The 24,822-nt window shown below is 44.8% G+C and overlaps 1 protein-coding gene across 2 annotated transcripts in view; it reads right to left on the reverse strand.

The window, feature by feature from the left end:
- SIL1 (SIL1 nucleotide exchange factor) overlaps nt 1-24,106 on the reverse strand; it is a 230,013-nt gene extending 205,907 nt beyond the window's left edge. Inside the window, exon 1 of one of the 2 annotated variants that reach the window (XM_028147602.2) lies at nt 23,916-24,106. The gene's annotated coding sequence lies outside the window, so the exon portion shown is untranslated. Of the gene's footprint in view, nt 1-1,360; nt 1,425-23,915 lie in introns of those variants that run through there. The other variant, XM_054717900.1, reaches the window with a different exon arrangement.
- Between the last annotated feature and the right edge of the window lie 716 nt (nt 24,107-24,822).

Genomic DNA, 24,822 nt, shown 5'->3' on the forward strand with positions numbered 1-24,822 from the left:
TGTTCATCAATACCCTCTGATCAGGTACTGTATCTGACTTGGTCACAACAATATCTCTGGGCTTATTCTACTGTCTGGAATGTAACAGTTGCTCTACATATGTTTGTTCACTGAAAGAACAAAATTTCAGAGAGAAGGAAAATGAAGCTCCACCAAATCAAATGGTTCTGCTTAGAGAAGCTGTTTTCCCCTTGTAGAACCTCAGACCAAATTATTCTTTCCCCTCCCCCTTTTTCCTTCCCCAAGTTTCTGACAGAAGTTACTTTCTATGTCCAGCCACTCTTCAGGCTGATGGTAGCCATAGTGATAAGCTGGCCTATAGCCACACACACAAAAAAGGATATCACCTTGTCTGAGTAGTCCAGGCTTCCAAAATAAAAGTCCACAGCAAAGGCCAGCCAGATAGAAACACTTAAACCTTTATCCAGTAAAGAGACTGAGCCAAACAGCTAGTAGTCTCTGAAAAAAACCACAAGTACTTTCCAGGGTAAGCAATGCCCCAAATGAACCACCCAAAGGCTGCAGGAGCCTGAGGCATAAGCAGGTAAACCCTTCCTTGAGGGATTTTAAATCCTCTTTTATTCCTTGGATAAAGCAGAAATGTGCCCAAACATTAAATATCTAAGTCTCCCCGATGAGGCAGCTTCTACCAGGGCCTAAATAAGCTCACATAAAGCTCTAATTGAAGCCAAAATTCCCTACAGAAGGAGGGTCTTGTCCTTGCCCTTTTACTACTTAGGGTAGGCAGAAGGGAGTAAGTAGGTGGCAGGATCAGAAGCATTTACTGAGCACTGTTTAGTGGCAAGTATAGTGATAGATACGTAAGAGACAGGACTGTTAGTGAAAAACAAATGAGACATAGATGAGCACAAAACATAGATAAGCAGATGAGGCTCAGCAAGCTTAAACAATCTGTTCAACTGCTAGTGAATGACAAGGTCAGGAGCACACCCAGGTCTGCCTGAATCCAAAGACTCTTTCTCCTACTCCAGTGCTGCCTTTGTGAATCATCTAAGAGCCCCTGCTCCTTCCCCTTCAATACCACCTTCCTACCCAGAATGGGAATGCAGCTCTGACAAGCTCTTGGGTAAGGAGAGGCTCTCTTACATGGGCACAATCAGTGTGTACAGAACTGATTTATGTGAGGTATGGGGCACAGCTCACTGCTGGGAGTGGAGTTCATCATCTGTAGCTATGGGGATAAGGCTGGATATTCTGAAAAATCCCAAATGGACCGGGAAACGAAGTCCACCTTTCCCAGAACCCACTGCTGCTGGGTGCTAGGGTGATACTCCAGCAACCTAGAGCACCTTAAACCAAAGAACAGTGTGTGCTTATCACCCCATGAGAGAGGCAGTACCTGTAGGGCAAACAACCCCAGCTGAAGTCTCCATAGCTCCTCTGGCTATGCAGAGAGGGTAGCAACTCCATACTTGAATCATACACATCCACACAGCATCTCCTGCAAGGTTAAGAATCCATTCATTGTGCTTTGGTTCAAGGTTAACCCTTACCCAAGGTTAACTCATTTCAGGATCTGACTCTTATCAAAAACTATGCCAGCTGATTATAATGATAAATATTATCCATTATAATAGCACTAGAGCCCGGTGCACGAAATTCATGCACTGGGGTGGGGGGGGGGGTCCCCTCAGCTCAGCCTGTGCCCTCTCGCAGTCCGGGAGCCCAGCAATCGATCGACCCACAGAGGGAGGCCCCGCCAACCCGCCACAGCTCCACGGGTGGGGTAGCCTGGGCCTCCCTCTTTGGAGTGATCGATTGCGGAGCCCACACCTCCCAGATCCATCCCCCTGCAGAGGGTACTCTGGGCCTCCCTCTTTGGGACAATCACAGAGCCCCCCGATTGATCGCTCTGCTGGCCAGTGGCCTGGGCCTCTCTCTGCAGGGCGATCTTGGGGCAATGGCGGGCCCCACCAACCAATCGCATCACAGCCGCCTTGGCTGGCCTGGCGCCAGTGCATGTCATAGCGTGGTCATCTGGATGGTTGTTCTGCTGTTCAGCCATTTGGTCAATTTGCATATTACATTTTATTTATTATAGACTAGAGGCCCAGTGCACGAATTTGTGCACCAGTGGGGTCCATTGGCCTGGCCTGCAGGATCGGGCTGAAACCAGCTCTCTGACATCCCCTGAGGAGTCCCAGAGTGTAAGAGGGTGCAGGCCAGGGTGAGGGACCCCACCAGTGCATGATCGGGACCGAGGAGGGACGTAGGAGGTTGGCCAGCCGGGGAGGAACCACAGGAGGGCTCCAGGGGGTGTCTGGCCCATCTCACTCAGTCCCTATAGACTGGACCCCAGCAGCAAGTTAACTTACTGGTCAGAGTGTCTGCCCCCTGGTGGTCAGTGCATGTCATAGTGACTGGTCGACTGACTGACTGCCCCCTGGTGGTCAGTGCATGTCATAGCCAGCTGTCCAACGGCCTGAGCATATCATTATCATACTAGAGGCCCATTGCATGAAGATTCATGCAATAGGCCTTCCTTTCCCCTGGCTGCCCGCAACAGTTTTCCTCTGGCACCAGGGACCCAGGCCTTCGCTCCAGCCGGAGCCTTCAGTCTTCACTCCAGCCGGAGTGCCGCTCCTGTAGTTCCCTCCACCCCCGACCTTCCCCCTCATAGCAGGCGTCCCGCCCTGCCCGGCCGCTCCATGCCCGCATGCGTGCTGCCCAGAGGCCCGGAGCGGCTGGGGAGCAGGGCCACCTCCATCTTTGTCAAGGTTAATTTGCATACTCACTCATGATTGGCTGGTGGGTGTCATGAAGTGACAACCAATTTGCATATTTCTCTTTTATTAATGTAGATTACACTTTGATTGATTGAATGGCTGACCAGATGACCAGACACTTTGCATATTAGGCTTTTATTATATAGGATTATTGTACTTTTTCCCTGAATTTGACATCTGTTGGCTGATAGGTTTAACTAGTACATAAGCAATAATCACATAGTGCTCTCTCCTTTCCAGCCAAACCTCAAGTTTGACTTTTTTAAAAATATATTTTATTGATTTTTAACAGAGAGTAAGGGAGAGGGATAGAGAGTTAGAAACATCTATGGGAGAGAAGCATCCATCAGCTGCCTCCTGCACATCTCCTACTGGGGATATGCCCGCAACCAAAGTACATGCCCTTGACTGGAATTGAACCTGGGACCCTTCAGTCCACAGGCCAACGCTCTATCCACTGAGCCAAACCAGTCAGGGTAAGTATGACTCTTTTTAAAAAATATAATTTTTTATTGATTTCAGAGAGGAAGAGAGAAATAGAAACATCAATGATGAGATAGAATCAAGTCTGCAAACCGGACAATGCCCTGACCAGGAATCGAACCATGACTTCCTGGATCACAGGTCAATGCTCAACCACTGAGCCACAATGGCTGGGTCTAGTGTAACTCTTAAAGCTAAATCCTTTGAAGCAAGTGCCCAGTCCCAGCAACAGTGGGAAACATGGCTTATTTTGGCTCAGACACCATGCTTTCAGTAGTCACAGAGCCAGAAACAGAGGGTCAACTAGGTCCCTAATTGTTGACACACTCTCCACTCCTGGGAAGGTAATGGAATTTGGGAAAAACACCAACAAGCAAGCAATTTATTGTTGAAAACTCCAACAGAGCTGGAGGAATCATATAGAAGCCTCACTACTACAAAGGGACAAGCAGTACCAAATCACAATGCTACACACCACAGCAAGAGGAGAGGAAAACGCATTTATCCACTGGGAGTTCTCAAATAAATGGTTCCCAGAGAGCCATTCTACCTGCTTCCCCCACACACTTCTTGGCAACTGCTGGTAAAATTGTCAAGAGGAGGAGGAGGAGGGGGGAGGGGAGGGCAGTCTTCAGGCCTCTATTTTGAAACTGAGAAATCCATCAACCTGGCAGCTGGGCCTTCTTTATTCAGTGCCCACTAGGGTCCATGATATAGTCCAGAGTCCAAAGTGGAGAAACAAGTTCCACTTCCTGTCAGCCAAAGCCCGGAATCTACCTGTCATACTAATTATGACAACAAGGTAGAGAAAGATTTGAGATTCTATTACTGCAGAATATCAATATGCCTGAATCACACATTAGCCTTATTAAAGTAAAGGCAACCCTTAGCTAGGCTATAAAAAATACACATGAGCCCTGGTCGATGGCTCAGTGGTTAGAGCATCAAGCCCCCACACCAAAAGGTCAGGGGTTTGATTCCCAGGCAAGGGCACATTACCTGGGTTGCAGGTTCAATCCCAGCCCTGGTTGGGGCACATGCAGGAGGCAACCAATTAATGTATCTCTCTCACACCTTTTTTTTTTTAATATATATTTTATTGATTCTTTTACAGAGAGGAAGGGAGAGGGATAGAGAGTGAGAAACATCGATGAGAGAGAAACATCAATCAGCTTCCTCCTGCACACTCCCTACTGGGGATATGCCTGCAAACAAGGTACATGCCCTTGACCTAAATCGAACCTGGGACCCTTGAGTCTGCAGGCCGACGCTCTATCCACTGAGCCAAACGGGTTAGGGCTCTCTCACAAAAAAACAAACAAAACACAAACACACACACACACACACACACACACACACACACACACACAATAAAACAAACCCCACCAGGAGACCAGGCCTGGTCTGCTTTGTTCTCTACCCTGTAACACAGGGCTTTCTTTCCTTTCTTTCCTTTCTTTCCTTTCTTTCCTTTCTTTCCTTTCTTTCCTTTCTTTCCTTTCTTCTTTCCTTTCTTTCCTTTCTTTCCTTTCTTTCCTTTCTTTCCTTTCTTTCCTTTCCTTCCTTTCCTTCCTTTCCTTCCTTTCCTTCCTTTCCTTCCTTTCCTTCCTTCCTTCCTTTCTTCCTTTCTTTCTTTCTTTCTTTTTTTAAGGCAGAGAGAGGGTGGAAGGTTATTTGAATTTAAATTACCAGTAAATACTATAATCTGTGTGTAAGGAGAAAAGAAATATTCAAGAGTGCCAAGCGCAGGTTCTTGGGACATGTGTGTCAGAGGCAATAGGAGCCCATGGGGCTTTCTCCTTCAACCTCAGCACATCGCTTGGTAGCAGACAAGCCAGCAGGCAAGGCCCAGGCAGCACAAATGGGCACTGTCCCCTAGGTCTAGGGAGAAGACTGACCTCTCAGAAGGAAATTACTATAAACAACAAAGAATGAACAAGACCAGTTATCCACAGAAGTAACCCATCTAAGGAGGTGATTTGAGGGTAGGGACCATATCTGTCTCACCCACCATTATATTCCCATGGCCAAGCAGTACCTGACACATAATGGGTGCTCAACAAAGAATTATAGATTGAATGGTAACCAGAAAGGCTCCTTAGGTTGGAAAGGATTGATGAGAGCTAGAAACTATTTTTTCCTATTGTAACCTAATCTAAAAGAAGGGCTGTGGTCTTCAAAGAATACATAAAAGGGAAACTAGACAATAAAAAGTATTCTCTCTCATCCTGGCCAGCATGGATCAGTGGTTAGACCATTACTCACAAACTGAAGGGTCGTGGGTTCGATTCCAATCAAGGATAAGTACCTGGGTTGCAGGTTCCCTGTCCCAGTTGGGGGCGCATTGGGGAGGCAACCAATTAATATGGCTCTCTCACACTGATGTCACTCACTCTCTCTCTTCTATTCCCTTTCCCCCTCCCTTCCACTCTCTCTAAAGTCATGGAAAAAATATCCCCCAGTGAGGATTTTTTTAAAAATTATTCTCTCTCAAATATAGGGTGTCCCCAAAAAATGAATACACACTTTAACAGCTGATAGCTCAAATTTGAAAATGAAATACATTTTAATAAACACTGCCTTTATAATTATTGAAAGTGTGTGTATACATTTGGGGGACATCCTATACATTCCTGGTACCCTAACAGACTGAGAAGCATATTTTGGCAGGGTTGTTTCTGGGGGGATTTTTGGTGTGTTTTTTTCTTTTTTATTATTGAACTTATTGGGGTGACATTGGTTCACAAAACCATACAGGTTTCAAGTGTACAACTTAACAAAGCATCATTTGCACACTTAATCATGCACCCATAGCCCCAAGCAAAGTCTCTTTCTGTGCCCATTCCCACCACCCCTTTGCCCACCTCCACCTAGTTTCCACCCGCCTCTACCTTCGGCTAACATCAGTGTTTTTTGTGTCTATGTGTTGTTGTGTGTGTTTTTTGTTGTTGTTGTTTTATATATATTTCTTTATTGATTTCAGAGAGAAAGGGAGAAGGAGAGAGATCAATGATGAAAGAGAATCATTGATTGGCTGCCTCCTGCACACCCCCTACTGGGGATCGAGCCTGCAACCCAGGCATGTGCCCTTGGCCGGAATCGAACCTGGAACCCTTCAGTCCACAGGCTGATGCTCTATCCACTGAGCCAAGCCTGCTAGGGCTGTTTTGTTTTTTGTTTGTTTTTGCTTAATCCCTTCACCTTCTTTTATCCCGCTCCCCAACCCTTTCCTGACAGCTGTCAATCTGTTCCATGTATCCAAGCCTTTGTTTATATTTTGTCAATTTTGTTCATTAGATTCCACATATAAGTGAGACCATATGGTATTTGTCTTTCTCTGACTGGTTTATTTCACTTAGCATAATAATCTTCAGGTCCCTTCCATGTTGTCACAAAAGGTAAGAAAGTAAGATTTCCTTTTTTTTTTTTTTTTTTTTTTACGGCTGTGTAGTTCCATTGTGTAAATGTACCACAGCTTTTTTATCCACTCATCTACTACTGATGGGCACTTGGGCTGTTTCCAGATCTTAGCTATTGTAAATAGTGCTGCTATGAACATAGGGGTGTTACAGATGAAGAAATAAGAACAGAGAGGTTAAGTAATTCATCTGAAGTCTAACAGCTAGTACATGGTTTAAATCTGGGTATATCTGATGCTACAGCCAAGAGCTTTCCACTATACTTCACCTTGTTTTCCTCCAGGGGTGAACTGACTTCCCAGCTAAATTTTTCTATAGAGGAGATAATGCTCCTACCTATCCACACAAACCAAGTAGGCAGTCGTGTTTCTTAGAGTTAGTTAACTGGAACTATGTCTTGATGGTCTCGTGAATTCCTGTGCTTGAGACAGCCCACTAAAACTTAAACCTGGGTGAACTGAGTTTCCAGACCTACAAAACTGTCACCAGTGAGAGCCTAACTAAGCCATCAGCTGGTACCTATCTCTGGGACAACTCTCTTTGGAACAGCCAAACTGAGCATGATCTGTACGTGTCCCCAACAAGTCCTCTTCAGAGATTGCAAAGGAAGTATCAGGAGCCTCTCCTACTCTTGAGTTGTGACCATAATGCACAGAATTATCTTTGAAGGTAATCTAATTCTGATTTAAGTAAGAATAGAAAAGATAAAAAGGATTTCTGTTTGGTCTTCAGTAGCAAACAGAGACTTCCTTCCATATTGCTCGCTGCCTCTCTAGAACTTCCAGAGACCTCCCACCCCCAGGATGTCAGGGGCAGCAGAGTAGAAAAGGCAAGATGATATTCAATGTTGTATTCTTAAGAGACCAGTGGTGAGAATCAGCCCATGTTTCTAAAGAGAGTAAATACCCTCAATAAACTCAGGGGAAGCAAAGTAGTACTAAAACATACTGTCTCTCTCAGTAAGACTCTCAGGGTTGTCTGTTTATTTTTGCTGTATGTATGAGAACTTTCATCAGTTAACTTTTTTTTTCTGAAGCTTAGGGAAGCTGATGATTCACCCAGGTGCACAACAGCTGCTAGAAAGACCTGTGGGAAGGGGCCATTGGCAAAGGCAGGCTGTGTGTGGTAAGGAGGGTCTCCCAGGAGTGCCCTACATGCCAAGCCATATGTTGTCAGGATATTAATCCAATGTTTACTCTCTCAGGAGCATTAAATTATATCCAAGGACTACATGAGTCCTTCCAATTCTATTCCTTACTTCTTTGCCAGAAAGATTTGTAACCTGGAAACAAAGCCCTCTGCCTAATAGCAGCAATAATACTCAGCAAGGAATAGGAAACCAGGCTATCAATTCAAGCTTCCCTGAAAGGTACTGCCCCAAAGAAGCCCCATCTAGAAAATATAGAATCCTACTACTGACACTGTTTTCCAGAGAACACAGGCCTACATAACTTGGGTGTCCTAAGGAGGGAAAGGCTTGAACCAAAAGAGTAAAGAGGGAACACCACATCTCCACTTCTGCCCCAAATGAAACAGCTCTGGAAGTCCATAAGAGAATTCCAAAAATTATCCTCATTGCCACAAGAACTAAAAGCAAGGGGCATGAATATGAAATAAGGCTACCTGGCCCCGGCTGGTGGCTTGGCTGGTTAGAGCATCATCCTGTACCTCACAAAGGTTGCAGGTTTGATTCCCAGTCAGGGCACATACCTAGATTGAAGGTTCAATCCCTGGTCAGGGTGTGTACTGGAGGCAACTCATCGATGTTTCTTTCTGTCTCTTCCTCTCTCTCTCTCTAAAATCAGTAAACATATCCTGAGGGGAGGATTAGAAAAAAATAAGACTACCTGGATTAGTCACTACTCTACCAAAAAAATAAGACTACCTGGATTAGTCACTACTCTATATGACCCTAAGTCATTTAGACTCTTCAAACCTCAATTTTTTACCTCGATGAAATATACTAGTAGATGCTGTAAGGACCAGACTAAACAATGTATCTGAAAGCCTTTGAAAACAGTAAATTATTTAACATACTTTAGGCCTGATTATTATTCAAAAGACTGCCAGGTGAAAAACCCTAAGACACTTCTGGAGAGCACAGAAGCAAACTGTCACCTTGAAGACACAATCTACAGTGACTGGATGCAGGTGTTTGCAGAGAAACTCATACTCAGGAATAAAGTGAGAACAGTGAACTTTGAAGAAGAGACCACACTTGCGTCTGCTCAGGTACATTTAAAAAATAAGAACAATATATGCACATGGTTCCAATTTGAAAAAGCACACAGGTATACAGTGAAAAGTCAGCCTCCCTCCTCCCCCATTCTCCAGCCACCCAGAGTCCCTCACCAAAGATACCCTCTCTTTTCAGCCTCTCGTGTATTCTTCCAGAGATATTTCCAATCAGCTAGTTTCTGCCTCAGATGGGGATACCACTGCTGATGACACTTTGAAACCCAGAAGATAATGCCAAACAAGCAAGCACTGCCAGGGCCTATGAAAAGAGCAGGCCAGCCAGAGGATAAGATATTGCCTGCAAAGGGTTCCATGGAGGTGCAGTTTTCCTTACAACTAGTATCCTGCTTTGCCCCGTGGCTGACCACAATTAGGCAATGATTTTGTATAATGTAGTTCCATTTTGATTGTTTTTATTTACCCAGCATGCCTTCTCAGAGAAGCGATTAACAGGAATGATCTCTGGGACTTCATGCTGTATCACCAGGGCCTTAGAAACAGAAGCAAGAACAATAGCCAAACCTCCCTCATTGGAGGCTGGGCAAAAAGAACAAAAATCACCATATTTTTAGGGTCAGAATACACGGGAAAATAAAGCCTAGACCATAGATGGGGCTCTGCAAGGCTCAACTGAAGAGACTAATTCACTACCCACAGAAAATTACAGGACACTCTCAACCAAAGCTAGGTGTTCACCACAACTCCCTCAAAAGTGTTCAGGCTATGCCCTCCCCTCCCTTTCTCCTTATTCAGGAAATTTAAATGTGTAAAATCCCAGCCTCTATCCAAAGGTCACAAATAGGTAGCCTATAGTTTAATCTCAACCACAGACATGCTTTGGTAGCCCCTAGGGGTTTCACAAAAATCTGGATTTCTGGCTTTTCTTATAACATGAGATGATGACACCATAGAGCCACACTTACCCATGATAATGATAGGCTGAGTAGCAGCTGCCCCCACAGAGCACATGAGCACTCCAGTTTGACACGGGGCCACCATTCCCTAATGCCTCACACTGACTGTTCCCTACCTGGCCTGGAACATCTGAGCTGGAGACCCCTAGCCAGTGATGACAAAGGAGGCTGATCAACTGGTAGGAACAATAGCTGGCCAAATAGCAGGACTCCGGCATTTACAAGCATTATTAAACACCCTCTAAGAGCTAGGAACTGTGCTGAGGGCTGGATACACAAAGAGGAATGAGGGACAGTGTTTGCCCTCCAGGAATTCCCAATCCAGTTGGAAAAATAAGACTTACTCTTAAGAACTGAACTGCCTGCCCAGCTGGCGTGGCTCCATGGTTGAGCCTCAACCTATGAAACAGTTGGTCAGAGTTCGATTCCCGATAAGGGCACATACCCAGGTTGCAGGCTTGATCCCCAATGTGAGGCGTGCAGGAGGCAGCCGATCAATTATTCTCTCATTATTGATGTTTCTCTCTCTCTCTCCCTCTCCCTTCTTCTCTGAAATCAGGAGATTTCTATCTCTCTCTCCCTCTCCCTTCCCTCTCTGGCTGGGAATCAAAGAATGTTTCAGGGAAGAACTGGGATTTGAACAGGACTATTATCATACCTCAAGCTTTCACATATTCATTCATTCAACAAGCATTTATTGTGTCTATGTTATACTCAGCATTATGCTCCACACACAAAATAAAGCATAGCCCATGTACTTGAGAAGCTCATATAATAAGAGACAAAATAACTAACCAGGACAAAGTTTGCTGAATTCTATAATCAAAGAGTTTCTATGTGGATACAAATAAGAAGGTCCCTGGCAAGGCTTGCTAAAGAAGGCAATTGTGCAGCTTAAAGTAGGAAACTAAGGAGAGGTTGCTCTGGGCAAAAGAACTGGCAGATGCATGCTTAGAGGACCACATGGACCAGTTTATCAGGAGCAAAGTGTACATGTGGGTAATGGCAGAGGATATAATTAAAGTAGTAGGACAGGGATACACCATGATGGGCATGGAACACCAGGACTACTCAACACTGGAATTTATTCAGCAGCCAGTAGGGGCCACTGAGGCTTCTAAGCATGAGGGTTCTCTTTCAACACAGTATTTAGGAAGACCCCAAGTGGCAATGCACACAAGGTCCTGGAGGAAGCTGAAGCAGGAGATAGGAGGGGGCTCTGGTAATAACTCTGGAGCAGTTACAGGAAAGAGGAGAAAGACTAAGTAAGCTAAATACTGCATATGGTTGCAAAAATTTAATAAGACAATGGCATTTCTTTGAAAATAAATTTTAATTCTTTTTTTAAAAAACCAATTCAGACTAGTCTTCCCCCAAAATAGTGAGGTTTTCCTTTGTTTCATTCAGGCTATCTTTATGGTGCTTGCGGGTTGTTTTTTTGTGTGTGTTGTGTTTTTTTTAACTCAGCTTGAGATCAATATAATGTGGGGGTAGTAGATTTAGGGGCTTCTTCCCACTTCCACCCCCAATTCTACACTGAACCAGTTGTAAATCTCAAAGGGAGAGTCAACTTGATAAAGTCCAGGTTAGGGTATTTAACTGTGCCTCCCAGACCTTGCACAAGGACCACAAATGGACATACAAATCAGAAGAAAGCCATGACAGATGTCAAAGTTCCCTTAATGAAGTAATTGCTTCATGTCTTCTGAAGAGCAGAGGCAAGAGATAAGAACACATTGTCAGAGGGCCCCAGGCAGGCTATGGGCCAGCCACCCATGCTCCATTAAAATCCCATGTCAGACACTGCCCAGGACCTGCTAGTTAAATCAGCGGTTAAAGAGAACCTCAGAAAGATGAGAAATGAGTGGAATAAGGAAAATGACGGCAGAGAAGCTGCAAAGTTCCTAACTTTTCACAACTTTTAGTTATTCACTATGAGCTACCTATGACTATTGATATGAATAATCAACCAACAAACAAAGAAGACAGACAACGATGTGATAATTAAAATAAAACTTACTTGGTCAGCATAACTTATCTCTAACCAAGTCTTGGATCAGAAACTGGCAACTGCTGCTGTTGTCATTATTGATGACTAGAGGCCCGTTGCATGACATTCGTGCAAGAGTAGGCCTTCCTTCCCCTGGCTTCACTCCCAGCCGCTCGGGAGCCAGCAAGTCCTCACTTCTGATTGGAGCACCACTCCTGTAGCTCCCTCCGCTCCCCGCATCTTTCCCCCTCATAGAAGGCATCCCACCCCTCCCGGCCTCTCAGTGCCTACATATGCAAATTAACCTGCCATCTTTGTTGGGTTAATTTGCATACTCATTCTGATTGGCTGTGTGCGTAGCAGAGGTATGGTCAATTTACATGTTTGTCTATTATTAGGTAAGATAATACAGAGCAGTTAAATTGTGCCAGAGAAGCACTTTCCATATGTATTTTCTCAATTAATTGGCTACAAAAGTAAATATTACTCTTCCCATTCTACAGATCATGAAATTAAGGCTTAGAGAAAAATAGGTAACTTCTCTATCTGATAACTATTAAGTAGATAGCAGAATATGAAACCAAGTGAGCTGACTCCAAAGTGTTTTTAAACCACTCTGACCTACCATTCATTCCTTTTCCTTTGAGATATATTAAAGGTTTGCTTGGATCACCAGAAAAGGCCCACTGATGCATTGGCCCTGTTCTTTAGAGAACACACAGCAGTCTGGCCTGAGAGCTATTTCTTTGTTTCTAAAATGGGGAAACTTCAAAATCTATTTCATCAGGGATGAGAACAAGAGGAAAACTTCAACAGGAATAGGAGAAAATCAGCATGACAGCTAAAACCCTCAACAATGAGGATTGTAAGTATAATGGACAAGATAGTCAGTGGAAGGGCCTTCTCCCTCTCTGGTGATTTTTAAGTGCAATAGTCTCTTGCATCTTTACAAAGCTTTAAATAATCCTAACAAACTCTATGGCCACCCTCTGTGAGCCCTTTGGCTTGAGTCTCAGCTCTGCCATTAATACACTGATGGCCCTAAAAAAGGTATACCACCCATTTCACTTCTCTGGGGCTCAGTTTTGTCATCTATATATATAAAAGGCTATTATGCAAAGTGTCCCCTCGGGAGTTCAACCAGGGGACCGGGAGTTTGATCACTCGCTATGACATGTGCTGACCACCAGGGGGTGGCACAGAACAAAGGAAGGCCCAGATAGCAACTGGAAGGCCCCAATCGGTCCTGATCGCCAGCCAGGCCTAGGGACTCTACCTGTGCATAAATTTCGGGCTTATAGTAGTAAAATAAGAATCCACCAAATGCAAAACTACAACATTGAGCAACGACAGACCTGAAAGACTATCTCCTGACTTTTCACTCACCCAAGGAACTACGAATGAACCAAGCACAGCCCTGATTTCTTCAATGAAACTGATATAAAGACCCCAAGGATGATTTCTTCCAGCCCAGATATACTATTTTAGACTTTAGGAGCTGTACCCACAGATGGAGACTTTGCTTCATGAATACAATCAAACCCAACTCCCCATGACTATCAGACAGGTAGGATCACAAAATTCAACCTTAAATACCTTGCTTATGAGCTGGCCCCTTAAACCTCCAATGTCTACTATCCACTGGATTCAAAGCATGACAATCAATCTTATAGATATTGACTGTCCTACCTTATGTAACTTCCAGTGAACTGTAGCCTGCTAATAGAGAGTTTGGTCAGGTAGCTGCTGCCCACCTTGGGAGCCTCACAGAAATGTAAGGCATATGCATGAAACTATTGCCAAAAGTAAAGAAATGTCCATTTAAAATGGCATTAGTCTTCCTCACCAGACCTTTGGGATGCATCTCAGATTATCCCAGTTTCTAGAACTCCTCTCCTCACAAGACAGAAGAGGCAGAATACATGCAGAGAGAAGTGACTAGACATGGATCTGTTCAGTGACTGCTGTGATATCCCTCTACCTATGATGACAAGTGGTCATTAAAAGGCATAATCAAGAACTATCTCTCTGTGAAAGCATAGCCAGCAAGCAGACCTCAAAAACATACCCCTTTCAGTTTCTCTGTGGATATGACATGTGACATGAGCTAAATATCAGACACTCCCCAAAGGCTCTAACCTCCAGTCCAGGAGGTTCAGCTGTGAAAAAATAAGGCCTAGGAAACAACAGAGAAGCAGATGGTAAATGGACCGACTCGAAAGTCCAAGATTTGAAAGAAAATAAAAACAATAAAGGATAAACTTAATTCCAGCCTCTCTGGAGAAGTCCAGGTAAAACTCATTCCTCCCATCTTCACCTCCACCCATAGAACCATTTCTTCTCCAAGTCTCTCAATAGATAACATGAATAACTTCACAAAAGGGCAAACAACTGCTCCAAATTATTAAGAATATCAATAAGCTCAGCCAGTGTGGCTCAATGGTTGAGGGTACACCTATAAACCAGATGGTCACAGTTCCATTTTCCCGGTCAGGGCACATCTCAGCTTGCAGGCTCAAACCCAGTAGGAGCTGAGTAAGAGGCAGCTGATCTATGATTCTCTCTCATCACTGATGTTTCTATCTCTCTCTCCCTCTCCCTTCTTCTCTGAAATCAATAAAAACTTAAAACACTTAAAAAATGCCCTGACCAGTGTTGTTCAGTACGGTTAGAGTATCATCCTGGGAAGTGAGGAGTCGCTGGTTTGATTTCTGGGTTGTAGGTTGATCCCCAGCCCCAGTTGGGGCACATGCTGGAAGCAACTAATCAATGTATCTCTCTCACACTGTTGATATTCTCTCTCTCTTCCCCCACCCTCAGTCCCTGCCTTACACTCTCTCTCTTAAAAAAAAAAAAAAAAAAAAAAATCAATGGAAAAAAATATCCTCAGGTGAGGATTAGCAAAAAAAAGAACATCAATAAGCAAAACAGAAATCCTTATGCTCACAAATATGTAGTGGCTAAGGAGTTTTGGTTACATCCTAAACGTACATGCTCAGAAATTAAAAAGAGCTCAGCTGGTTGGAAAATAGATATACAAAGTGGGGCAAAAGTAGGTTTACAGTTGTGAGTATGCAAAATACAGAATTTATTATTAACTATTGCATTACTTTACATATGAACAGCCATAAACCTATTTTTGCCCCACCCTGTAGTAAGGTCAAACTCACAATTTTGACCCTCCTAAAGGCCAACTAGCTCAAATCTTTCCATGACAACCAGCCATGGCTTAGCTACAACCCAAACAGGAAAGAATAATAAGGGCTTTTAGCCCTAAGGCATTCCCACCCTGGAAAAACAGTGAGCTCTTCAGCAGCAAGAACTGTTTCACATTAGTGTCCCCAACATCTTCCACTGGGCCTGGTACTTAGTAGTGCCTTGAGAAAATAAGCTGAATGGTCAAATGCCCTGTTAACTGCAAGACTACTGGTTGGGGGAGGCGGGGAGAGTAGCACAGTGCAATAGAAAGAGCTTTGGAGTCAGAACTGAGTTTAAAGCCTCACTGCATCACTTAACCTCACTGAGCCTGTTTCTTCATCTATAAAATGGGGATAATACCAACTATCTTACAAGACTGCTGTGGGAATTAGATGAGATAATGCTTTCCTGTCTTTACTAGTTTGGTGTTTGAGGCATTGAAAAAGCTTGTAGTAACAGCTGGATCTACTAGATAGAAAATAAGCCTTAATGACTATACTAGAGGCACGGTGCACAAAATTCAGCACTGGGGGCGGGGGGCTCAGCCCTCTCACAGTCTGGGAGCCCCATGATCAATCGCCCCCGCAGAGGGAGGCCCTGCCCACCCGCTGCAGCCCACCAGTCGGTGGCCTTGGCCTCCCTCTTTGGGGCAATCATGGAGCCCCCCGATTGATTGATCACCCCGCCAGCGGTGGCCTGGGCCTCCTTCTGCAGGGTGATCATGGGGCAATGGCCAGGCCCCTGACCAATCGCATCGCACCCGCCTTGGCTGGCCTGGCACCAGTGGGTGTCATAGCGTGGTCGTCCAGATCGTCATTCTGCTGTTCGGTCATTCAGTCGATTTGCATATTATGCTTTTATTATTATAGAAGACTAGTGGCCCAATGCACAAAATTCGTGCACGGGGGAGGGGTGTCCCTCAGCCTGGCCTGCACCCTCTCCAATCTGGGACTGCTGGATTCTAACCACTCACCTGCCTGCCTGCTTGATCGCCCCCAACTGCCCCCCCTTGCCGGCCTGCTCGCCCCCAACTGCCCCCCACTGCTGGCCTGCTCACCCCCAACTGACCCCCCACCACCACCGGCCTGATTGCCCCCAACTGCCCCCCATTGCCAGCCTGCTTGCCCCAAACTTCCCCCCCTTGCTGGCCTGCTTGCCCCCAACTGGCCCCCCCTGCCAGCCTGCTCATCCCCAACTACCCCCTCCACCAGCTTGATCATCCCCAAATGCCCACCCCTCCTGACCTGATCGCCCCTAACCGCCTCTGCCTCAGCCCCGCCACTATGGCTTTGTCCAAAAGGACATCCAGAAGGTCTCCTGGTCTAATTAGCATATTACTCTTTTAGTATAGATTAGAGAGAGGATATAAGTAAGACATGCATTCTCAATGAGGGCAATATCGCCCCCAAGGGGGTGAAAATGGATTGCTGGGGAAGAAAAATCATAGATATTACACAGTACATAAACAAATACATAGTATATCTGTGGTATTACAATTCAGATGGCATGGGGAGGGAGGGATTAGGAAAAGACTCAAAAAGTGATAATAAACAAAAAGGTTAAGAAACATTTGATGTTCAAAGGGTTGACCCAGTTTCCATAAAGATTGTCATTAATTTGCATAATAGTCATGTGTAGGATGACCAACTTGTACTGGTTTGCCCCCAGACTTTCCTGGTTTGGGCACTAAAGTCCCACATGTGGGAAATCCCTCAGTCCTGGGAAAACTAGGATGGTTGTTCACCCTCCTCATAGGAGAGATCTCTACAGGCATTTTCATTTCACTAATGAGGCGACCCCAAGAAACATGATGGTTGTCATGAAGGATTTACCGTACTTCAGCAGCATTCCTGAGCCAAGATTGAAATATGCCATTTGCCCAGCCCTAGATTCAGAGCTCTGTGCCCCTAATCTCCACCAAGGCATTGGCATGGAATGGTTCTCGTGCACTGAGTATGCCACTTCCTTCTTGTTATGGACTGAATGTGTCTCTCCCCCTCCAAATACTTATGTTGAAACCCTAATTCCCAATGTGATCCTTTTTTTTTGGAGATGGGCCTTTGGAGGTAGTTAAGGTTAGAGTAGATCATGTGGGTGGGGTCCCCCTGAGGGGATTAGTGCCCTTACAGAGAGTTGACCAAACCAGGGCACACTCTAGTCTCTGAGCCACATGAGGATACAGCAAGTCAGCTACTGTGAACCAAAAGAAGGGCTCTCATCAAGAACCTGACCAGCAGGCCTCCAGAACTGTGAGAGAAATAAATGTTTGTTATTTAAGCTACCCAGTCTATGGCATTCTGTTATAGCAGCCTATAACTTACTAAGACACTTCTCAAACACCAAAGCCAAGGGCACTATTAAGAGACTGAGGGCAAGGCCATCAAGGATATGCATATCCTACCTGAGAAGCCACCAAGTATCTGAAAGATGTCACTTTGCAGAAGCCAAGTGTGCCATTCTGCCATTACAATGGTGGAGTTGGTAAGTATGCCCAGGTCAAATGGTAGGGCAGGACACAGGGTCAATAGTCCAAAAGGAGTGCTAAATTTTTGCTGCACATGCTTAAAAATGCAGAGAGTAATATTGAATTTAACATTTAGATGCTTAATGACCACATCTGTGTGAACAAAAGCACCCAAGATGGGGTGCAGAAATTACAGAGATCATGAATGGATAAACCCATAAATGAGCTCTCCCAGACACAATGAAATTACTGAAAAAGAGCATATTGTTCCTAATCCAGAAGAGGGATTTGCACAGAAGAAAAAGATATCCCAGGTGAAACTGAAGAAACAAAACTTTTATGGGCCAGGGGTAAATTCAGCATAAAACAGATGCTAATAAAAGCAAAAAGCAGAAAGCAGAAAGAGCAGAGAATGAATGAATATGAATGAGGGCAGACATAACCAGCCATCACAACCATTATCCTTGTCAATGAGCTGCCTTAGGGAACCTGAAAGAACTACCAGTCTGGGCTGAACATAGTTCTATTGCTACTAAATTCTCACTGTCTCCAAGGTAGAAAATTGCACAAGTGAGGATACCAGGTGTAAACCCTTAACAAGCCAGAAAATTCTGGGAGATTCTTCACATGTGTCCTGAGTACCTTGAATCTTTTAGATGTTTTTGTCCCAAAGACAAACTTGATTGTTGTTGATGCTAAAAATCAGAGGTTACCCCAAGCCCAGCGTGAATAGCAACAGGCTACTAGTATTCTCCCCTATTCAGCAGTAAAATCCTTTGTGAAATTACCAGTAAATGAAGAAAAGGGCGGGATATTTCCTTAGGCCACATATAATTAAAATAAGAAGCTCTATGCTGTGGAAGACTAAGTCTTGAAGCTTAAAACCAACTCAGAGGAGGATAAAGTATTCATCCTCCCTTAGAAAGAAAAAGATTTCCTCCACAAGGACAGGTCTCCAAATTAACACCAAATCCAGGAGACAGAGAACACTTTGCTACAGAGCATGACCTAAGTACCATCTGAGGCCCCAGAGAAAAATCCGCAGGGATTGCACTGTAAAAATGTTCAGATTAGCTCTCCTGAAAGCGGCTTACTCCAAGACACTAGCAGACAGCCTCTGCAGCAAAGCTTCAGTTAGGAAAGGATAGAAAATAATGAAGAAAACACACATACAAGAGGCTAGATGAGAAGAGCATGAATCCACAAACATAGTAAAAAGAGGATTGGAGGGCATCACCTATTTGGAAAAAGATAAAACTTGCCTTTACAGATTGTCATTTCTTAATATTCTCATTAATAGCCAATCTTCATTCTTTGATGATGAAAAGAGTTATTGCATTCCTATTCCCAAGAGCTTTCGTGTGTATTACTTCATTTAACTACTCTTCAAAGTATTTATTTGTTTTTTGAGAGTACATTTATTAAAGCTGGGAACAGTGAAATAACGAAGGCCCTAAGATAGAAGAAGCAACAGAGAGAGCCTAGATGGGGCTGCTTTGGCTCTCCAGAAATGTTATCAGAAAGAAGTGAGCCAAGGAGAGGCTGCTGTTAGCTCACTGGTGTCAGAGAAAAGGGAGCCTTGGGGCCAAGTTCAGGGGTTTATCCCGGGATGAGCTGCCACTGCCCATTGCTCCCCTGGTTGCAAGTCTCGTGGGGACTCTTTAAGAGTTTAGGAGAAAGAAAAAAAGAATGAGGGGAGAACCAAGATAGCGGCATAGGTAAACACCTATACTTGCTGCCTCTCACAACCACATCAAAATTACAACTAAAAGGCAGAACAAGTACCACCCAGAACCGAGGGAAAGCTGGCTGAGTAGAAGTTCCACAACTAGAGAGGTAAAGAAAGTGCAGTGAGACTGGTAAGAGGTGCTGAGGCGCGGAAAGTGCTGGCACCTGGATGTGCTGCTCTTTCCATCAGGAGGGAGATACAAGCTGCTGACTGCTCTGAACTCCAGTTCTGGGCGAGACTCTGGGGCACCCAGACACATATTGGGAGAAACTGGACTGTCTGGCTTCGGGTCGGAACACGAGAGTGGCTTTCTCTCAGAAGTGCTCGCAGCAATCATTATTCCTGCAGAGGAGTGCAGGACGCAGAGACCCGGGGACCTCTCCAGTGCAGAGCTGACTGGCAACATTGCTGTTTGCTCTGCCCTGGTGATTCCCAGAGACCCCGCTCCTCCCAATTTACAACCCCACCCAAGCTGTGCGCATCGGCTTTTGCATATGAATGGCCTGTCTTTTCTCCTCCTAAAACGTGTCACACTGTAGCTAGGTCAGAGAGCCCCAGAGTTTCCAAAAGAAGGTCCAAGGCCCAGCAGCAGCAGCCTGCCTTGCTTCACAGCTGGGCCTCGTCTGTGCACTTCCAAACCCCATACAAAGAGGAGGAATCTGCAGATGTCTCTGTAGCTCCTGCTGAGCGGCCCCAGGCAGTGGCTGACCTTGCATCTCCTTGGAGATCCAAGAGCCAGTGTACCCAGTGGTCAGAGTAAGACTATACCAGATTACAACTCTTCACTTCCATAAGAGACACACTCAAGGAGCAGACTCAGTGAGCACCAAAGCCCCACTGAAGCAAGTCCTGCCTCATAAGGATGTCTCCTGTGCAACAGATCTTCCAGTGTAGACACAGCTGGTCATCACAGCCAATTGTTCTGGAGGTCAATTCCTCCCAGTGATACCAACAGCAATCAAGGGTTAACTACAATAAGACTGTGCACACAGCCCACAAAGGGGTGCACCAAGAGTTTCCACCTCAGGATACTGGGGAGGCTGAGCCACTGGGCCCTATAGGACACCTACCACACAAGGCCACTCTATCAACTCAAGGATACTTAGCAGCTACCCAGTACATAGAAACAAACACAGGGAAACAGCCAAAATGCGAAGACAAAGAAATAAGTCACAAATGAAAGAAATGGATGAAAGCAAAATACTGGATATAGAGTTCAAAACCACAGTTATAAGGTTACTCAGAATCTTCTAGAAACCTCCGAGAAATTTAGTGAGACCCTCAAGGATATGAAAAAGGACCAATCAGAAATTAAGCATATACTAACTGAAATAAAGAATAATATACAGAGATCCAACAGCAGACTAGAGGATCCCAAGAATCAAGTCAAAGATTTGAAATACAAAGAAGCAAAAAACCCAACCGGAAAAGCAAAAGAAAAAGGAATCCAAAAATATGAAGATAGTGTAAGGAGCCTCTGGGACAACTTCAAGCATACCAACATCAGAATTATGGGGGTGCCAGAAGGAGAGAGAGAGCAAGATATTGAAACCTATTTGAAGAAATAATGACAGAAAACTTCCCCTACCTGGTGAAAGAAATAGACTTACAAGTCCAGGAAGTGCAGAGAACCCCAAACAAGAGGAATCCAAAGAAGACCACACCAAGACACATCATACTTAAAATGCCAAGGGCAAAAGACAAAAAGAGAATATTAAAAGCAGCAAGAGAAAAACAGTTAGTTACCTACAAGGGAGTACCCATATGACTGTCAGCTGATTTCTCAACAGAAACTATGCAGGCCAGGAGGGAGTTGCAAGAAATACACAAAGTGATGAATAGCAAGAACCTATAACCAAGACTACTGTACCCAGCAAAACTATCATTTAGAATTGAAGGTCAGATAAAGAGCTTCACAGACAAGAAAAAGCTAAAGGAGTTCATCACCACCAAACCAGTAATATATGAAATGCTGAAGGGTATTCTCTAAGAAAAGGAAGAAGAAGAAAAAGGTAAAGACAAAAATTATGAACAACTTAGTGACAACAAATACATATCTATCAAAAAGTGAACCTAAAAATCAAATGAATAAAAAAACCTGATGAACAGAACAGACTGGTGAATATAATAGAATCAGGGACATGGAAAGGTAGCAGACTGACAATTCTCAGGGGGAAGGGGTTGTGGGGGGTGTGGTGAGAGATTGGACAAAGAGCTTATACCTATGGATGAGGTCAGTGAGGCGGGGAGGAGTCCTGGAGTGGGATGGGAACCGGGTGGAGGGGAGCTATGGGGGGAAAAAAAGAGGAACATCTGTAATAATCAGAACAATAAAGATTTTTTTTAAAAAGTTTAGGAGAGCCCGGCCAGTGTTGCTCAGTGGTGGAGCATTGGCTTATGAAACAGGTCACAGTTCCATTCCTGGTTTGCAGGAGGCAGCCGATCAATGATTCTCTTTCATTACTGATGTTTCTATCCCTCTCTACCTCTCCCCCTCTCCCTTCCTCTCTCTGAAATCAATAAAAACAATTTTTAAAAAAGTTTAGGAGAAAGAAAATTCACTTGAAAAGTAGATTCGAGTGGGTGTGCCCCTAGGAGGGCACACCACCACTCTTCAAAGTATTATTCCCGTTTTTATGCAGTGGAAAAACCAAGCCTAAGAGGTGAAATAACTTGTCCAAGGTCGTATGGCTAATAAATGATGAATTAGACTCAGAACCAAAACTCAGGTTTACCACACTCCAAAAAAACGTTATGTCCACTTCAAAAGAATTATTAAGTCATCTGTAGACAAATCAGGTGACAGTTTTTAACCATGCCTATTTGAGGTAACAACAAATTTTTTTTAAATACAGAATGGTGCTCTAATTAATGTCTCTGGAAACAATTTCAGAAGTGAATTTTCAAAACTGCTTTGGATAATGGCCATATCACATTAAGTGATGCCACCCTCAACCCCCACCACCCACACCTACACATACCACTCTACAGGAGAACACTTATCAAAGCATTAAATTCTGGCATGTTTATTTTTTAAAACCCATTCTGTTACTTTTCAGTTTCACTTAATTTCTTGGAGCCAATGAAACACACCAGAGTTCAAAGTTGGCCTCTACAGAGAAGCAATAGCTGGCCTTCAAAGAGAACAGAAAAAGTGGGGGGGGGGGGGGGGGGAGTGAGCATGACTCAGAGTACAAGGCAACTTTTCATTCCTGGGTTACCTCATCATCCCTATTCCCACCATCTGTAAAATGGGGCCAATCTTTTCAGTAGCCAATTTCATCAGAACAACGAGTGTTAGGAGATTAAATTCACTATACAACCAAGATTACTCTCCCCAGGTGACTGGGGAGGCTGAGCCACTGGGCCCTATAGGACACCTACCACACAAGGCCACTCTATCAACTCAAGGAGACTTAGCAGCTACCCAGTACATAGGTTTAACCCAGATGAACGGTTAAAATAAATCTGATGTGGCAACACCTTCTTAAAAAACCTAAGGGCCATGTTCTCAACTGAAATCACACACCAAATCCTGATCCATGCTATAAAAACATCAATCCTGATATCCTCATGCCCTAGGTCCCAGCAAAATCCTATTCAATCCCCAAATCTGACTATATCTTTATCAAAGAAGAAAAAAGCTTGGGTGGGGTGAGAGCTAAAAAGACACAGATATGAAACATCTTTTGCACTGTCAAAACAAACACTATTAATGTGTATAAACACATCAGTTTCTTCTGTTAGCAGACAATGGAAGATTCAGTCTCCTCCTGCCCACCTAGTCTGGGTTAATAGAATACCCCAAAGCAGTTTGTAGTTTTGTTTAATTGAGATCGGAAAGCCAGCTGGGCTTGACTGAAGCCAGGCACTGAAAAATACTTATTAGAAAACTGTATGCGTCCTCAATATATATGTTTAAAGGCATCAACCCGCCCTCCAGCTCTACAGTACAAAGGAAGCCCCCTCTGGCCTCTCAGGTGCAGGGCATTTCGACTCCTGGTCTTTCCCACCTGAAGCCACATTACAGGGGCTCATCTATCAACGGGATTCTATCTTCTGAAACAAAGAATCTCAAAGCCAGGATTGCGGGACCACCTGAATCAGAACCACCTGGGGAGGACTTGCGGGTGCTCTAGCTCCACTTTACCCAAAATACCTAAGTTGAGACAAGGGACAGGCACAATCTCCAAGGTGAGACACACCAAAGTCTGTAACCCCTACTTTAAAGGCATGTCTTCCTCTACCAGAATGAAGAAAAACATAAGACAGGAGTAGAAATACCACGGGGGGGGAGGGCGTAATTCCATATGGTGAAGAGAGGACAGCGGTCTCGGCCAAGACCCAGTGTCAACACTGGAGCGGTTAGAGACAGATGCACAAATTGAGGCCAGGAGACGAGAACAGGGAGGGCGACTAAAACAGATGCGGAGCCAAAAAGCCAGTCTCGGGCCCCCCACTGCCTTATCTCCTGACATTTAAGAAGGGTTACCAGAGACATTCTGAGGGGGAAAGGTAGGGAAAGCGGCCGTTGGGCTGGGAGGACACGTCTGCGGACACTAATGAGGAGCGCAGGTCCCCCTCGGACGTCCCGCTTCGGAGACACTAGGCAAGATGTGTGGGGACCCCAGAACGGTGCTGGGAAGGCGCCGGGGCCACGGGCGGGAGGAGGCCGGGCAGTGCCCCGAGCCCCCCGCCCAGCTCCAGGGCTAGACGGCCCTCACCGCCCCTACCTTCGGCTTCCTGCCGGGCAGCCGAGGGGTAGACACAACCCCCACAATTCCAGGCGGCCGCAGCAGCAACCAGCTTCAGATGCGCAGACGCCACGGCGACAGTCTGAGCCCGTGAGCGCCCGGCTATTACGTGGCTCGTCGCCTCACCCAATTGCCGCCTTCCAGAGCAGCAGGCGGTCCCCTCACGGAAGCTTGCGGCACTGGAATTATTAGCCCCGCCTGTCCCCGGTTTTCTATTAAGTTCCGCCCCCCCTAGCATCTCCCTACGCAAATTTGCCGGAACTTTCTTTTTTTTCCTGTATCCCTCCGCCGAAAGAGAGAGGACTAGAAAAGAAGCTCGGCGGCTTGGTTTTGCTTCTAAGCTACATCAAAGTGGAACTTGGAAGTTTCTTCTGTGATTGCCTAACAGCCTAATTTCTTTCTCCGGGAAGGATCCTCAAAAAGGAGGGTGTGGGGAGTAAAAATAAATCAAGCTGGTGGGTCTTCGTTTGGGATAAAGCCAAGAGACTCAAACAATAAATAGTCCTTTGAAAATTCATGCAGAATAGGCCACCTGCAAGTCACCTACTTTATATATTTGTGTACTGTGTGAATTTTTGACAACGACCAAATATTTTAAAAATAAAAGTTACTTGCACCTCTAATCTGCTCTTCACTGACTTATTTTATAGGTGCCAACTGCTTGCATATACATTGTACTTCTGTACATTTCTAATATCAGAATTGTCATCCCCTTTTCATAGATAGGGAAGCAAAGGTGTAAAGAGGTTAAATGATTTATACAAGGTCAGACAGAAGTGGTAGAACTAGAAATTCAAGCCAGATTTGAGTGCCTCCAAAAGCCCTATTCTCTTTTCATACTAGTCTGTGAGGCCTTCCACGTGCCTCCCTTGACCAATAAAATGGG

This window comes from Eptesicus fuscus, chromosome 6 (assembly GCF_027574615.1).
Source record: "Eptesicus fuscus isolate TK198812 chromosome 6, DD_ASM_mEF_20220401, whole genome shotgun sequence".
Classification (NCBI taxonomy): domain Eukaryota; kingdom Metazoa; phylum Chordata; class Mammalia; order Chiroptera; family Vespertilionidae; genus Eptesicus; species Eptesicus fuscus.